Genomic DNA, 17,120 nt, shown 5'->3' with positions numbered 1-17,120 from the left:
AAACAAATATTTAGTTTGAAACGTATTTTCGTGGGAAATGTAGAATTGTTAAAAACCTTTCATTTTGACGTAGAGCTTCGTTTTTTTTTTCTTTTTTCAATACACTGGAACACAGTTTTTGCAAACTTTGAAGAGTATGTTACATTTTTGGGTAAATTTCAACTGTAACGAATGCAATAGTCAGTATGTAATTGGATATCTAAATTGTATACTTTGGATATATTTTTATGATATGAAAATTATCGTCACCAGTTTCACATTACATTAGTTTCAAGGTCGAATGTTTGATTTACTTCACTAACACAGACATCAAAAAGGTAGATGTAAAACTTTTGACGATTGGCAATGAATTCAGTTGCAGCAGCCTGGAAATGAATATAACATAAAAGCTTTCATGTATTATATCAATTGATGTTTCTTGGTGAACAATTACAAAACCTCAAAACAAAAGAGCCCTCTACTTCTTTATTTTACCATCTCCACAGTGATGCCACATATACAGATTCATCTGCATTTATACAGATTTTTTGCGTATTTTTTATACAGATATCTGCATATACAGAATACAGATCTCCTGGAAATAATACAGATTTATATATATTTTATTGGTTTTCATGGGGTCGTAAATTAAACTTATGTATATAGTTGAAAAACATAAATTAACTCAAATGCGGTTGAGCGTATCGGAGGTTTTATTATATTAACATGCTACGCATAAACGTGTGCATGAATAAGTCACGAGAAAAAAGTTAAACGAGCTATATTGCATTTTTTTCGAAAAGGATATGTCCAATACATATGCAGATTTTTATAGATTTTTTGAAATTTTACCAAGGTGACAAGATATTTTGAGCTCCAAAATACAGATGGAAATGTGGCATCACTGCATCTCCAAGTGATGACAGATAATAATAATAATTTGTATAATCATCATGCGGAAAATGAGTCAAAAAATATTTTATACGGCGTTTATTCTTTTCTAGAGCTGAAATTGTAAAGTCTATCAGCGCCGAGGATATTATTTCAATCAAACGTACTATTTTTCAAACGTTATAAGAGAAAGTGAACATTTGATACCAGATCTTGGTTGTTCGTAGTATCCCAAACACCTCTCGAATGATCGAAAACTAAGCACAGCTGTAGACCCCTGAGGGTGGAGCATTCATCACATTAACTTACCTTCACACGAAAGTGAATCTCTCTTCCCGTCTGATTTGACGACACTCTTGCCTCCGCGTAAAAATAAACACGGCCCTCCCCCTTTGCGCTGAGGAACGCCCGTCTTCGTCCTCGTCTGAACCGCCAATCAGCGGCGTGGGAGCTCGTGTGAGTGCGAAGAGAATTATGTCACATTAAGCCCGAATAATAATAAACAGAATCAAAGAGCAAGTGAGACATTAATCAGTTAGCGCTGTAATCTAATTAAAACTATTATTCCGTGGCATGGCCGCTGACTGCCCTTTGCGGGTGCATCACCAGAGCAAACACCGAATTAGTTTCACGCAATCAATAATGGCGTCGCTCTCAGAGGAGCAAATTGGATGCAACTTTCTAAGACTAGAACTGAGCCGGTTCTGTGCTTTCCAACTACGTCACGGCAGAGTACGCTACGTGCGGTTCTAAACCGTTGCTAATGAAAACGTTTTTATAGCAGCAGCAGCAGCAGCGACGAAAGTGGCGACGATGAACGGTGACAGTTTTCCAAGAGATCTAATTTGGGTCGGACGAAATCAAGACCTTTTCGCTCCCTATGATCTAGCCGCCGTCACCGGGATTGTGCATTTATTTTGTGAAATCGGAACCTGCTTTAAAGCAAAACACTAAGCACGGGCATCAGTCATCTTTTTCGTTTGGCTGTGCTAAAGGCAAAACTAAGTTTAATGATCGCGTGAAAGAGATGCGGGGTAAAATAGACCGAACCGAATCAAGAGCGCTGCGATGATTTTATTCGCTCGATGTTTCCTGGTGTTTAACAGTCTTGTTTTCTCTCTACATATTACAAAGCTGTATTAGAACTCAGGAAGCCTAAGAAGCTTGTTTGGATTGTCATTTATCTCTTGTAATGGTCTGACCCCAAATTAAGGCCCGAAACAACCCAAATACAAACAAGCAGGATTCCCTGAGTGAGTTTAAGATAAAAACATTTTAAACGGCGACGGATTGAATATCAAACGCCTTAAGTTTTCACGGTAAATTAGCAAAGTGCGGAATATATTTCATTTGGGAAAAAGAACGTTCCAGTGTATCTGCAATCTACGATGCAACTTAAATATGTAGTTCGAGTTCTACTCGAACTTCAGTGCTTGAGAATCAAGTAGAAGCCGAAATACATATCTGCTCATAGATGTGGAAAGTGAAAATGGTGACATTAAACTGAAAAATAATAAAAATTACCAAGAGGCAAGAAGTCATCTACATTAAATAAAATTAAATTCTTTTCGAGAGTAATGCCTTAATTTTTCTCTCAAATACGATAATTAAATTTCTACTTAACAGCTAGAGTCCAAAGAATCTGTGACATGCAATATTTTTCCATCGATGGAAGGGAGTTTGTAATCTGTGAAGGATGAATTTCCGCTCGAGATTACACGGTTTCACGATGACAGAACGAAGAAGTCACATAAACTAGGGGCTGGCTCTTGCCCGAACAATCACCGAGACACGAGGAAGTTCTAATTATGGAATGAAAATTCATGTTTCTGACATCGCTAGCTTCTGGATTGAAGTGTACATCATCGTTTCTGCTTTCGTCTCGTCGTCAGCATGGAAGATGATGAGTGTTAGGCTCAAACGGGACTCAACATTTGAGAGATGGAACGCGATAGAATAGGTTCTGAGGTTAATGACACTTTTCACGGTACACCATTCGGAAACAAAAAAAGCCGATGGTAAATTTTGAGCTGTTTGCAAGATTGACATGGTATCATCATTCTAAAGTAGTAACTTCGTTCATGTTGTAAACAAAACAATCTTAAAAAAAATAATAAACAAACTTCATCGTAGCTCACACTCCGTTGTTTGCCTTTGTGATGCTGATCTCACGCGCCTTGGTTGCCCCGCAGCGTAATTTGTTTTGTGTTTATTATGAACGCACTGCATTCCCATAATTGCTGGGCGTCAATAAGTCAATAAACAACAGCTTAGCGCTGTTACAAAGTTGACCAAACAACTGGTGATAAGCAATAAATTTTAGTGCTCAATTAGCCTGCTCAAATCGAATTTGAGCACATTTAATGCTCTTGCTGCTAGCAAGCAACAACTTTTATCATCAAAAATATTTATGAAGAATAATCATTTTTTTAGATTTAGAGTTTCTAAGAAAAATGCCCGTTGTGAGGTCCCATAATATGAAGAACACACTTCCAGTGGAATGAAGTTGCAGAGGTCTTTTTCTGAGCTTACTGAAGCATGTCCCATTTACCGCAGTTCAACCGTTGCCACTACGGTTGATGTCTATGTACGGGGGACCAAGCCGGCCCGGTTTGCAAACTCGCGGCTACACTGTGGAAATTGCAGCAGAAAAGCATGCCTCTGCTGGCTGGTGCGGCTACAGAAGCAACAGCAGCCGGCCACAAAGAAGATGCATTTTTTCGGTCGGCTGTTTTTTGTTACTGATAACTCCTCATGTGAGATAACTTTGATCTTTTTCGGGAGGTTTACGCCAGAGGAATGCACGTTTAAATGTATTTGGGTTTGTGGAATCGCTGTGTTATTTTTAGGCGTGAAGCTGCGTCTTTTTGTATCATAATGGGTTGCACCAATTCACTAATCTGGATTCGCGTAAGCGTCCCTCGAAACCTACATTAACCTAATATGGCCACTTTCGATTCTGGAAGAGTTTAGTTATGTTCAATGTGATTATTTACCTTCTAACCCGAGATGAATGAGGATTGGATATTATTGGAGGTTTGAATATTATTTTAGTGTGAAGCGATATTATTACAATAAAGTCCTAAAAATGTTGTTATGAGCCCACAAAATTATATCAACAAACTTTTTTCGGCAGCAAAAAATTATCGTTCAAGGACCGACAGAGAGAAATCAAGGAATCAAAAGTGTAAGTTCTATCAAAAAGAAAAAAATATTGCCTTTAGGACTCTTTTAACCAGCCAAATTACCGAATGTATGTCAATACACAGTTATTCCGATATTCCGAGTTATAAACTTGCTGCGAAACGTGTCGAAAAAGCTAACTTTTCGTCGAATCTTACGCAAAAATCAGGACAGGATTTTACACCGAGGGTTTTGAAGAATCGTATGTTTCCTCTTGTACGAAAATCAGCCGTATTACTTCCAGCAGTATTCAGTTCCAGCTCATAGGAAGACACAGGCAACTAGCTCGATAGCATCATTAATGAAGAAAAGACAACATCTTCAATGGAACTTAACTTACTCAAGTTCTTCGATATTGGGGTGGGTAACACATTTGGGAGCAGTTCTTTGAACAAGGGTTTCCAAATGCTGCTCCGCACCGATTACAGTACTAATCATTATCGTAAACGACAGGTTAATGTGAAAAGAAAAGTTGGCTCTTTGATTTGAATAAGCAGGTACTCCGCCAAATAGTTTGGTTGAAAAAATGCTCTGCCGTGCAAAAGGGGAGCTTACAGCGTCCGCTTTGATAAGCAGATGCTCGTGAGTTCGAATCCTAGTTAGAAACAGGCCATTTTCGTTGACAATGGACTTGAGCACGGCACGGTCTTACGGCAACATGTATAGAGGTACAACATAGAAAAACATAAACATCGAGAACGTCACGAAAATTGTCCACTTCCAAATATTCAAAACTCAGTCTATTTCTAACAGACTTACTTCATTCTTACAGCAATCGATTGGAAAATCATCTATGCACACGCCCAAATGCAAAAATTGTAGTTTTATTATTAAAACTATTGTACCATTGAAAATTGTCAAGCCCTGTTGAAACGCTGATTTCGACCTCTGATTGGTCGCTTAATGCTTGCTTTCTCTAACACGGTCGTCAGAATGTTATACCTATTTAACCGAGAATGCACTATTCGGGGCTTCATAAGATACTGCTTCTGGTCAAACCAATCAGTTTACTAGTGGATGGCCACTAGCCCGGCCCTTACCAAGTAGCAACGGGTAACAGCAGTAGCGGCAGTGGATAGCAGTAGCGGTGGCCGCAGCGGGGGTACTAGTAGCGATAGTGGTAGCAGCGTCAGCGATAGGTGCTACGGCACTACTTCCTCTAGTATAAACCTACCTCTGTGCGGTATTGACAGCATTGGCCATCAGCGATAAGCTGCCGCATTTTGCCTACACACAAACGGGAATGTTGGCGATAAAATTCTGTCGACCATTAAATTTTCAGTTTCAGTTTTCTACTGTGTTATCAGAAGAGTACCTCATTTTCACTGTCTGGAATAGCACAGAGATGCGATTGACATGATGCCAATAATAAATTAAACAGTAAATTGTCCTTATGAGGACAAACCAAATACCTAATTAAAGAGTTCTTTCATTACACTTCTTCCAAAATATTAGAATGACAAAGACGGTTGTAAATTCGACTCCATCTTAACACTCAACAGCAGCGTAATAAAATGTAGCATAACTGAGTGCGGCATTTTCTATTATCTGCTCCCATACGGAAATTGTCAAGCCTTAATTATGCAAACACTGTACCATTGAAAATTTTCAAGCTGTGTTAAAACACCGTTTTCGATTGATCTGATTGGTCGTTTAATGCTCGCTTTCCTTAACACGAACGTCAGAATATTATACCCAGTTAACCAAGAATGCACTCTTCGGACTATATATGGTATGAGCCTACTTTTGCTCAAACGAATCAATTTACTAGTGCATGGAAACTAGGACGACCCTATTAGCGGATAGCAGCAGCGGATATCAGCATTTACTGCGAACTACACCAGAAGCAAGCAGAGATGCAGCAAGCGGCGATTTCGAATATCTCGCTGCCTTCCATAGAAGACTGACCAACAAAGTCAACAACACTTTCCACAGCGCTAGGTTTTAGATCTCCCTCTTGTATAGGAAGCACTAAAACCAACCGTCCTTTCAAAGACGACCACCTATTTTCAATTGAAGTAGTAAAAAAGAGTTTTCTACATCTGAGTCGTGAGTTTTTTTATCAAGAAACAGAGTTGGCATAGCCTCGTTTTCGTTCAAACTTGCACAACTAATATTTCATAGTTTCGAGAAAAACGGATTTGAAAATATTAGTCTTCTCCTTCTCATTGAACCTATTCGAGTCTATCAATGTTAGGTCTTTTGAAGACACGTAACAGGTTTTGGGACTTTTGAAGAAATGTAGCATGAATCATGCAATAAGTAAATTAAAATCAAATTTAAATACATGCGAAAAAATAATATCCTTTTGTACACTCCCCCACTATTATGAATCTCTCACAATTTCGGATCACTCTTGTGTTTCATGTTATTTAACTCAGCTAAAAAAAACTCTCAGACAGACTTCGCAGCCAACTGTTAAATGTACATGACAATACGACAATACGATCCTACTGACACTAACAGTCTCTCCCGAGTCAAGACTCGAACCTACGACGACTGGCTTGTTAGGCCAGCATCGTACCTCGAGACCAGCTGGGAGGAATACCTAGACAAGGTAGTTTTTCACAATTATGGCTCACTTCGATTCAAATGTGATTTTCACCAACTAAAACACCCTATCAATTTCTATTGAGCTTTAAACGGAAGTTCAATAGTGATGAGTCTTTGGGAAATACTGTTTCCAAAGTAAGTACGTGGGACAGGAAAGCTACGTGAAGCGGCAAAAAGTTATGATGTACCATATGCAACAGTTCATCGCTACCTTCAAAAGGGATATACATGATCTCTTGTTCTTACTGCAACCTCGAAAACCACATAAAATGTTACCAGCCCATGTGAGATCGTTAATACGGTATGAAACATGGTGTTTCTCAATATCACAAAATTTGAATAAAGTTCATTTAAAGAATTCGTTGCCAAAAACTGTATTGATCCATGATATGATGCAAATTGTTTCATAATTAGGACCGCTTCCAAAAGTGATTCATAATTGTGTATTTGATGAGTTATAAAATGAATGTGTTCTCTGAGAAATATTTACAAAACATGGAAACAAATACTCAATCAAGTGATAGATGACATATTTCTGTGACTGAAAACATTTATAGATTACTCATAAACAATAAAATTGTCAAGAAATGATTTTTTGAATTCATACATCTTCTTAAGTGATCCATAATTGTGGGGGGACTGTACTGTGGGTAAAATTGAGTTTTACCGCTATCCGCAGTGTTTTGGCGAGTGGCAGAAAAATTTTACCTACTGCAGCTGAGAGAGAATAGGGGAGAACAACTTAGAAAAAGAAGTATTTTTCTGCTATCATTAACGATGCCGCTTACCGTACGACGCACGTGCTGTTTAAATTAACCGTTGCGTTCAGTCAACGATCAATTCGAAAATACCATTCAAAACAGCTTTTGGACAACTTTTCAACAGCTTTGTTTCTCGAAAAAATTCCCCATGCAAAATTCCAAATCAATAGTACAGTAGCCTCTCTCCCAGAGGTGCAGTCAGTTCACAGTCTTGAATAGTATACTTTCCCAACATTCCTTTGCCAGAATAAAGTGCTGATACTAGACAGCTTGTTTCCCACGGGAGAAAAAAACGACGCACAGTGACCCAAAAAGGCAAAAAGTGGAACTAAATTCTATAGCTTCTTTCATTTTCATCCTAACTTAATAGTGTCTTCAATCAATGATTTGTATGAATGTCCCGCATAATTTCAAATTGTAAAAAGTTATAAAAAGTTTACTATTTCAAAATTAAGAATAACTAACTTTTTTATTAAGGTTTATTTGTTGTAAAATATTTGAAAATATAAAACTTTGCTGAACAAACAAAATTTCTATATTCATTGTGTGCAAAGTTATAAAGTATATCATGTGGAAGTTACTCAAAATTTAGTATTTTGTACTTAACTTTTGTTAGTTGCATTTTACACGAAAATGTTGTTCAAAAAATTGTTGGGACATATAAAACACACATTTTTGCCAAAGACTACATATTTTTTCGTACGAAGTTACAGCATATTTTAGCTATTTTTTCTGATAACTTTAGAAACACATAGGGTATAAAGAGGCAAGTGAAATCATGATGTCAATACATTTATTTAAAGTTTAGCTCAAGTACTACAAACTGGTGTAGGTTTCTTTTGTCCCAATCCATCCATAATAGAATACGACGAGCATAAGGAACGGTTTATTTGTCGAAGTTTTAAAACATATAGACATATGAAACTTTGCTGAACAAACAAAATTTCTACCTTCATTACAATTACAGAGTATTTTACGTGAAAGTTATTTCAAATTTAGTTTTTGAACTTTACTTTTGTTAGTTGCTTTCAACTAGGAAACGTTGTTCTAAGGAAGCATTGTAGCATACAAAATACACGTTTTTATCGAAGACTTCTTTCACCAGGACCTTTTCATTCACTGCGCTATGCTGTGCAGAATTGAAACTGATCATTTTTAACGTTTCCATGCAAAAATTAGGATGGCTTATCTTCTCTTTTATTCAAATACTATAGTTATTCATTACAAATAATAATAATGGCATAAATATTAGAGTAACTGAAAACAATTTAAAAATGTACCATGTACTATATACATACGGTCCATTATACGCACAAATTCCCTGTACCTGAACTTGTTAAAAATAACAAAACCTGTATTATTTTTGATATAATTCCAGAATAACACCGTGCTACATGAATTTACATTTTCTTTTACTTCGGCTTTTTTGTATGATGTTTTTATGCAATATGACGAATTTTAAACTGTTGAGAAATCGGAAATTCTCACATTTTTTTGATGCCATTATGTTTCTTACCCATTTAAAAAAGATACAACAATGTCTCTCGCGACCTATTTCCTTTTCTCCTACGTTACAGTGCAGACAAAGTAACCGTCAAACACCTCGTAGAGGTACAATTTTAATACGGCCAATGTATTGGAAAAGTTTCGAATTTCTAGTGTCAAACCAAACACCCAACCTTGGAGTATATTGACGTACTACACCAGCACACGTTCGTAGGCGTTAGTTGTTACAGTTTCTCCTAAAACATCAAACAAGGTTGACGTAGCAAACTATGAAGCACTCTAATGAACAGTCAGTATCTCTAATTCTGTCCCGATCACCACAAGAAAAGGGCAAAGACACCGAATGGAGAGGAAACATTTGTCTCCCATTAAATCACTTAACAGTGGTACGCAATAAAAGAGTAGAGTTGAGTGTTCAGCTCAGCCACTCATCGCGCGATTCATCCTTATGCTGCACACTGTTTCCTCGAACCAGCCTTTCGTCGGACGGCCGACCGTACACATAGTATCGCAGAGAATAAACAAAAAGAAAATTATGCAGACAGACCGATTGGAGGCAGGAGAACAAGAAATGTGTTTTCCTACGGAATGGAAATAATAACAACATTAAAACAATAACACTGTCAGACACGATTCTGAAATGCGATTTAAATAAGACACTTTCCGTCGCACTTGGCTGGAGTTTCTGGTAGCGATAAATCAGACCACGTATCCTAGGGATTCTTACTTTATCTGTTATATCCTGTTTATATTTAAACTAGATTCTTTGTTCACCTTGTCTGAGGCACCCGCAATCAAACAATTCCACCGATTGCCAGACTGTCCCGAGACACCCAATCGGCACATAAATCAAATCATATCCGTCTCGCTAGTGTTAGAAATCAGCATTTTTCCGCAATTTCCGGCTCATTTGGTTTGTCTCGTTTGCATACCACTGTACCACAACATCCTCAAAGATAAGTCTTTTCTAATAAGATAGCGACGGCGCCGCCAGCCTGAAGCTGTTGTTTATGCAGCAGCACAACTCTTCGTTTCCGTTGTGTTTTATCTGTCTAGCTTGCTACGAATGCACAATCTTCGTCAGTTTGTCGTAGAAGGTTAGGTTTATTCATAGTGAATCACACAGTAGATAGCGAAAAAGAAACTCTGGATTGCGGATGTATCCATCGCCCAATCAATCACCAGGCGTTTCCATCGTCAATTTTGAATCGTCATTCGCGCCTAAGTTTTCTTTTATTGAGCAGATGATTCCAATAAACAGCCAGCATAATTTCACCGCACTGTCTGTCATTCGCTTTTCCCGGCAATAGGCAGTAATAAGAGCGATAGTAATAAACTGCCTGCCGATCACACCAACTGCCAGCGGAATTGGCCTGGTTTTTATATTTTCCATATTTGGCAAATTTCCATATACATCGCGCTGCCATGGTTGCTGTTGGCGATGAAACGATGATTCGTAGCTCGGTTGGCCTCGGCTCAGCAGACGACAGGCGCCCACCAGATTGGCATTGTCTTCGGTGGAGTTACATTCGCATGACGGTTATAAGTCGTTCTCTTTCTCTTCAATGCGTAGCCAGCCATTGACGATAGATTTATAAGGTGCGTTTGCATACTAAAACAATCAGCATCCGAGGGTAGGTTACTTGACGAGAGCTACGCGAATGATCGACATTGTGAGAATTACATTGAAGAGTACAGTCAGACATAATATGTTGGAAATGTTTCTTAAGGTGTATGCTTTTCGGAAATAATAATCAATTATGTTTTTACAATTTGGGCAATCCTATGGCTTGTAATCGTGATCAGGATTTCTAGATGGAGAATAAATTATGAAAGAATATAAATGCTTCATTAACCTAAGGACCGCCAGCCTTTTAACAAGATTTATCACTACTCGACTGCTGACATCCTAATACTGAAACTTAAAATACTTTTTAAACCCTTGCATTCAAAACCTTATAAAAGTTTTAATGAATGATTTTAGAAATTTTAACACATTAACTAGTTACTAGCTAACTTGCAGTGAAAAGCTAACTTGTTAGTGAAAACTTCTCTGTTAACCCAAGTTCAGTTTTTTTTCACAGCGCCCCTATATTCATTTTCAATAACTTCTACCCAATATTTGTTCTTAGCGTCCTCATCTTTTTCGTGTCTAGCTACGTCCTGGTAATAGTTTATTTTCTATTTATATTCATTTTTCAGAGCACAGAGCCACAGGCTGGTTCTCCACCATAGATAAAAACAAATTGTTGTTTCGAATTTATACTGTGTTAACATTTATACCCCATTAAAAATCTTCACATTTCCCCTGCGCTAGGAATACCCACACTGTAGGCCTGGTTATGTCAATATAAGTTACGTTGCGTTATTGGTGGTTGATAACGTTTGCATTAAAAAAAATTGACAACACTGTCAATTTTCCGTGGATTTCCCTTCACACGCACTAACAAAACTACCCACGCAGCATCAATCATAGTAACCCTTGAGTCAGCAGGAAAAAATTAACCCTGTCCACTGGTCTCGAAGCTGCAGGCAATGACGCAGCAGCAGCGGCTGAACAGGATGGTCAAATCGATTTCCCTGCGAATCGCGACATGGCGGTGGTGATGGACGACGAGACCTATCTCACACTGAATGGCAACGACTGGCAGGGCACTTCGTATTTTACCTTCCCCACGCAAGAAGTGAGCTCGGAGGTGAAGTTCATTTCACACACAAAGTTCCTCAAGAAGGTGCTGCTGTTGATGACAATCGGAGAAATGCATGGTACGAAGCTCCTGCCGAAAGTGTCGTCGTTAATAAAGAAATACCATAAGAGCGAAGACAGAGTGTTCTGGTCGGATCTGACGTCGGCTCACTCCTCGAAGCGATGCTTGAAGGGGACGGAGCGGCTGCCTGCCACGCATGTTTTCATCCGCAATGGCGAATGTTCCGGTTTATAGCCAGGAGGCTAATATTATAACCTTCGATAGGAAATTCATCTAACTAAATTATCTGTCTTAGATGTTTTTATCGCCATCCGAAAATAGCCAATTCTTTGTCTATGCAAACGTTAAGCTGGTAATAGGCTGTGCAGTGCGTACCTTCAGTACCTCATGTAATTGCAGGAATAAAATAAACCTCATTGTAGTCCATAGCATCCTACCCAGCAGCCCTTACCCCGGGTGACGAGTAACCAAGCGAAGATCATGGACCTCGGTCGACTGGAGGCATGAAAATATTGAGGGGCGCCTCACGACAGCGTCTGTCCCAGACTAGTCAAGATGGTAGGCGCATCACGAGACTCAGTAGCGTGGCCCTTAGGCCTGAAAACCACAAGGAGGAGCTCAGTACCCGGAACTGCAGGTCACTAATTGCTTTGGGCCGGGAAAGGGTCCTGCTCAAGCAGTTAGAACCCCGCAATCTCAGCATCGTGGCTCTACAGGAGATCTGTCATACCGAGGCCTGGTGATTATAAGTGTCTTTTTCCCCGCGGAAATATCCACAAAGACTACCACTTAGTAGCAGCACGTGTGCGCTCAGAACTATCCACGAAGTTTCACACACGACAAAGTAGTCCTCCTCGGCCAAACAACTGGCACTTGCACAACTGCACGCGCCTACTTAAATTAAATTATCTTCTATAGAAGAACTAATTGCCTCGACTCTCGACGTTGGTTGGCCAAGCTACGTTCGGCCATCGGAGAAGATGCAACCGCGGCACTAGATGAGATATTCTCGAGCCGAAAAAATGACTGGTTTGACGAGGAATACGGGCAAGCGATGAAGATCTATGAAGTCACTAGCAACAACACCTCATAGAGTAATTCCCAGGATTTGGGGGAAAGAGAAACTACAGTAAAGCGGTCGGCTACAATGCAGTAACTACACGCAAAAGTTCAAGCTTTAATCATCCAATGTGTTCTTCAATTCGCACAGAATTTCCACTGACTTCGCACAACAAATGCGTGAAACGCATAACGCGAAAGTTGTACAAGGAATACATTGACAGAGATAAAAATCAGAACATGTATCATATACACAAAAAATCGTATTGTTTCGGTAAACTTCGGTTTCGGACGAACGATCGGTTTAGAGGCGCTCAAAAAATCACTTTTTAATTTTGCGCGCCGGTGCGTATCAACGGCTCGTGTATCCCTAAAGTTCGTCAGCAACCTAAACAGCCAATAGCGAGCATTGTTGTCGCAGAAGTTATTGATGCTGGTGCCAGTAACGCAAAACAGAATGCGAATAAAACCATAGTTAAATGCAAAATGTTTTGAGCGAATCTAATGTTTTTGTTTATTGTTAATGATTGAATGATGTTTTCATATGACCTGATTCATTAAAGTGAGTCGATCAGACAATAATTTCTTTTTTTTTTCAGTACCCAACTAATGAGTATTCGTTGCTGGTTGCACTGTTTAAACGATGCCAACATCGGTTGATGCTTTATTAGTGTAGTGGTTTGGAGCTGCGTAATGTCAAATAATAGTCAAATGCGTTATGCTCAACGCACATGCGTTGTACTGGTTCCAAATTTTATCAGTAAATGCGCTGATTTCGCTCATAAATTATCTGGTTACGCTCACTTCAACTTTTGCGTTTACCATGGCGTAACGTTGATCAACGCCGCTTACAAAGTTTTCTTCCAGATTCTTCTCCATCGTATATCTCCTCTAGCAAAAATATTCGTAACATGTCAAAACACCATGCCCACTCATCACGACTTCGTAGACTTCAAGACAGCGTATGATACAGTCAATCGAGACCTGCTATGACAAAATACACTCTCGGGTGTCCGGAGAAACTGACACAACTTCTCGAAGCTAATTAGGACCCAGTTATGAGTTCTGTGTATCAGACACACTGTCGAACTCCTTTAAAGCGCGCAGATGATTTATACAAGAAGGTGGACTATCCTGCACGGTATTCAATGTTAAAAAGTAAAGTCTTGGTGTTACATTCCGTGTCGCTGCTTTTACCCATGCTGAGCAACCTTAAGCTAAACAGCTGAAGCCCTTGGTCTCCCCGGGACCGCTGTTAGGCATTACTTCAGGGAGAGGGCCAGTCGTGCTTTTTGCACTTACCTCTACGGGTAGCAGAGCAGCCTTTACAGGCCAGTTAGTTAACCGCTAACTAACTGGGGCACATCGATGGTTTCCCTTCGATCGGTGCCCTGCAAGATATTAACGATCTGTGACGCGGCCTTGATGACCGCATCCCAGACTTCCCTATTCTCGCACATCCTACGCACAATACTCTCTGGCGTGGTGTCCGTCCCACTTTTCGGCAGCATTTCGTACCTTATCCGCTCGAAACGCGGACATGTAAAGAACACATGCTCCGCGTTTTCTTCCGCACTCGTACAAGCGGGGCACATAGGGGACTCGGCGTACCCGAACCTATGCAGGTACTGCCTAAAGCAGCCATGGCCTGACAGGATCTGTGTAAGATGGAAGGCTACTTCCCCATGGCGCCTATTAATCCAACATGCTAACTCTGGAATGAGTCTGTGTGTCCATCTACCTTTTGTAGTGTTGGACCACTCCCGCTGCCACCTGGCCATTGAAGATGACCGTATGGTGTTGCATATACCCCTCGTGTCGCGTTGGTCGAAGCACTCTACACCCTCTTTGACGATGATGCTGATGGGCATCATGCCAGCCAAGACACAAACCGCCTCGTACGACACTGTTCGGTATGCGCACGCGACCCTTAGGCACATTAGCCTGTACGTACTCTCGAGTCTGACACGATGGCACAAGGTACCCAAAACCTTGGACCACACTGGCCCTTCATACCTGAGTATGGACGTGGTCACGCTAGCAAGGAATTTGCGCCTGCTGCTACGGACCGCCGAGCTGTTTGCCATCATGCGAGATAGCGCCGCCACAGCCATGGAAGCTTTCTTGCAGGTATAATCGACGTGGCTCCCGAACGTGAGCTTGTCGTCGATCATAACCTCCAGAAGCTTCAGGGAGCGTTTTGAGGCGATAGTGCATGCACCAGCACTGATCGATGCCTCCTGCTCTGACTTTCTGTTATTTACAACAATAACCTCAGTCTTATGGTGCGCTAGCTCCAGTTTCCTGGAGTACATCCAGTCTTCCACTACGCGTATGGATAGCGCGCCCTTTAACTCCACCAGGCCTCAAGAGTTATATCGTCGGCGAAGCCCACAATCACCACCCCTGGAGGGAGTGTTAGTTTCAACACGTCGTCATACATGGTATTCCACAGTACCGGACCCAGGATGGAACCTTGCGGTACACCTGCGGTAACTGGGGCGCTTTTCTGACCCTCGTTTGTATTGTACACTAGCACTCGATTCTGAAAGAAGTTATCCAGAATCTTGTATAGCGGCGTCGGCACTCTGAGGCTCTGTAGCGCTAAGTCTATGGAGTCCCAGCTGTCACTGCTAAGCGCGTTCTTCACGTCGAGCGTGGCGATCGCGCAATAACGAATGCCCCTCCTTTAACGTTGGATTGCAACCTCAGCCGTTCTAGTGACGGAGAAAATTGCATCCACCGTGGACCTACCTTTTCGAAAACCGAACTGGTTGCTTGATAGACCGTTCTCACCTTCTGTATATTTCACCAGTCTATTGAGGATTACCCTCTCAAGCACCTTGCCCGCCGTGTCCAGCAGGCAGATTGGTCTGTATGCCGATGGGTCACCTGGTGGTTTCCCGACCTTCGGCACCAGCACCAGCCTCTGGCGCTTCCACACGTCCGGGAAGTGGCAGTCGTCAAGGTATTTCTGGGGCTTCTCTGAAGGCCGTCTTGATGGCCAATTTCGGGATTCCATCTGGTCCCGGTGCCTTGCCTATCTTTAGGGAGTTTGCGATCTCGATCAATTCATCTTCTGTCACCCTTACCGCATCGTCTGCTTCTGCACGACTGCCGCCACCCCCGGTTGGTGGTGACCAGAGCTGCGGAAAGTCAATATCATACTACTGACATTACACCAAAATGATGCAACACCAGAATCAGCCAACTACGATGCATGGTTCATTACAAAAGAATTTGCGATGTTTCGATGATTCTGTTAGCGTCAACTCTCACTCTCATTTTTTTCTTGCTATCTTTCTCCGTCATACGGGTATGGCTGTACTGAGATTGAACCAGCAGAAATATCAAATTCATTTTGACAGCAAGATATTATGAGGATAGCAAACATAAAATGAATGATTTTTCTTCAATTGATATGTATGATATTGATATATGGTCGGCGTGCGATCAGACTGAACTTAGCGCCGTTTTCTCAGATTGAGCTATTGACACCCAGTGGATATGAGAAGTAATAATCTATCTATTATGAAGTAACGAAATCGTTTGAGCACTTGATAACGATATTATAACAAAAATTCTCTGTACCAGCTTGCCTACACAGCAATTGCGGCGGTAAATGTTTTTCGACGCTTGGTTCGGTTTGGCTGCACGCCGACTAAAAGCATTGTCAATAAACAACTATTACTTCGTTTTGTAACTGAGCGTTTTTAAGTTTGGTACATTTTGTATGATCTGTATGATCATTCATTTTTATTCTCGGTAGAGAATATGCTTCTTCATAACACCAATTGTAATAAAAAGAATTCTATTAATTTTTTTCAAATGATCTCATATCTGAAAAATAATATTACATTTTTATTTGCTCTTTGACAGCATGAGTTTATGAATTTGACTCTTGAATATCGTGCTTTTTGTAGCTTAAACTAAACTGAAAGAAAGACAAAATGGGACAAAATATGCGGGTACATTTCAAAAGTACTCGCATATTTTGTCCCATCACATATAAATTCAACCAGCAACCGTCAGTATCATTGGCAACGTAGATTGTACTACAGAAAAGCAACATTAGTCTAGTTAATTGAATGACATACTTCTATATGCCTAAATTAATCCGATATACACTAATCTGGAGCAAAATTATATGTTTGCAGTTTGTACCAATATGCAGTGGGACTGTAATGCGGGTACTTTCAATATGGGACAAAAACAACTTGGCATTTTTTCCATGTTTTTCCATACAAAAGTATCAATTTTATTTTTTTTCCAGAAAATATGATAACAATTAAGTCGATTCCCGATTATAACTCAAAAGTGACCAAAATCAGTATGGGACAGTTATGCGGGTACCGGCAGTTAAGTGCCTGCTGAAACCAAAGTTCTCTCCTTAGAAGTAGTTAAGAAAGACTGTCTAGAGATCTCAAATCAACGAACCTATCAAAATAGTGATTCAACCTAACGTTTTTATCGAGTTAGC

The 17,120-nt window shown here is 40.3% G+C and overlaps 1 protein-coding gene across 12 annotated transcripts in view; it reads right to left on the bottom strand.

Annotated features, from left to right (window-relative positions):
• Positions 1-17,120, bottom strand: part of LOC129733867 (glutamate receptor-interacting protein 1) — a 93,793-nt gene that overhangs the window by 64,378 nt on the left and 12,295 nt on the right. The window lies entirely within an intron of this gene.

The sequence above is a fragment of the Wyeomyia smithii genome, chromosome 1, assembly GCF_029784165.1.
Source record: "Wyeomyia smithii strain HCP4-BCI-WySm-NY-G18 chromosome 1, ASM2978416v1, whole genome shotgun sequence".
Taxonomy (NCBI): Eukaryota; Metazoa; Arthropoda; class Insecta; order Diptera; family Culicidae; genus Wyeomyia; species Wyeomyia smithii.
The sequence above is the reverse complement of the archived record's forward strand: the minus strand, read 5'-3'. Positions and strand labels throughout refer to the sequence as shown.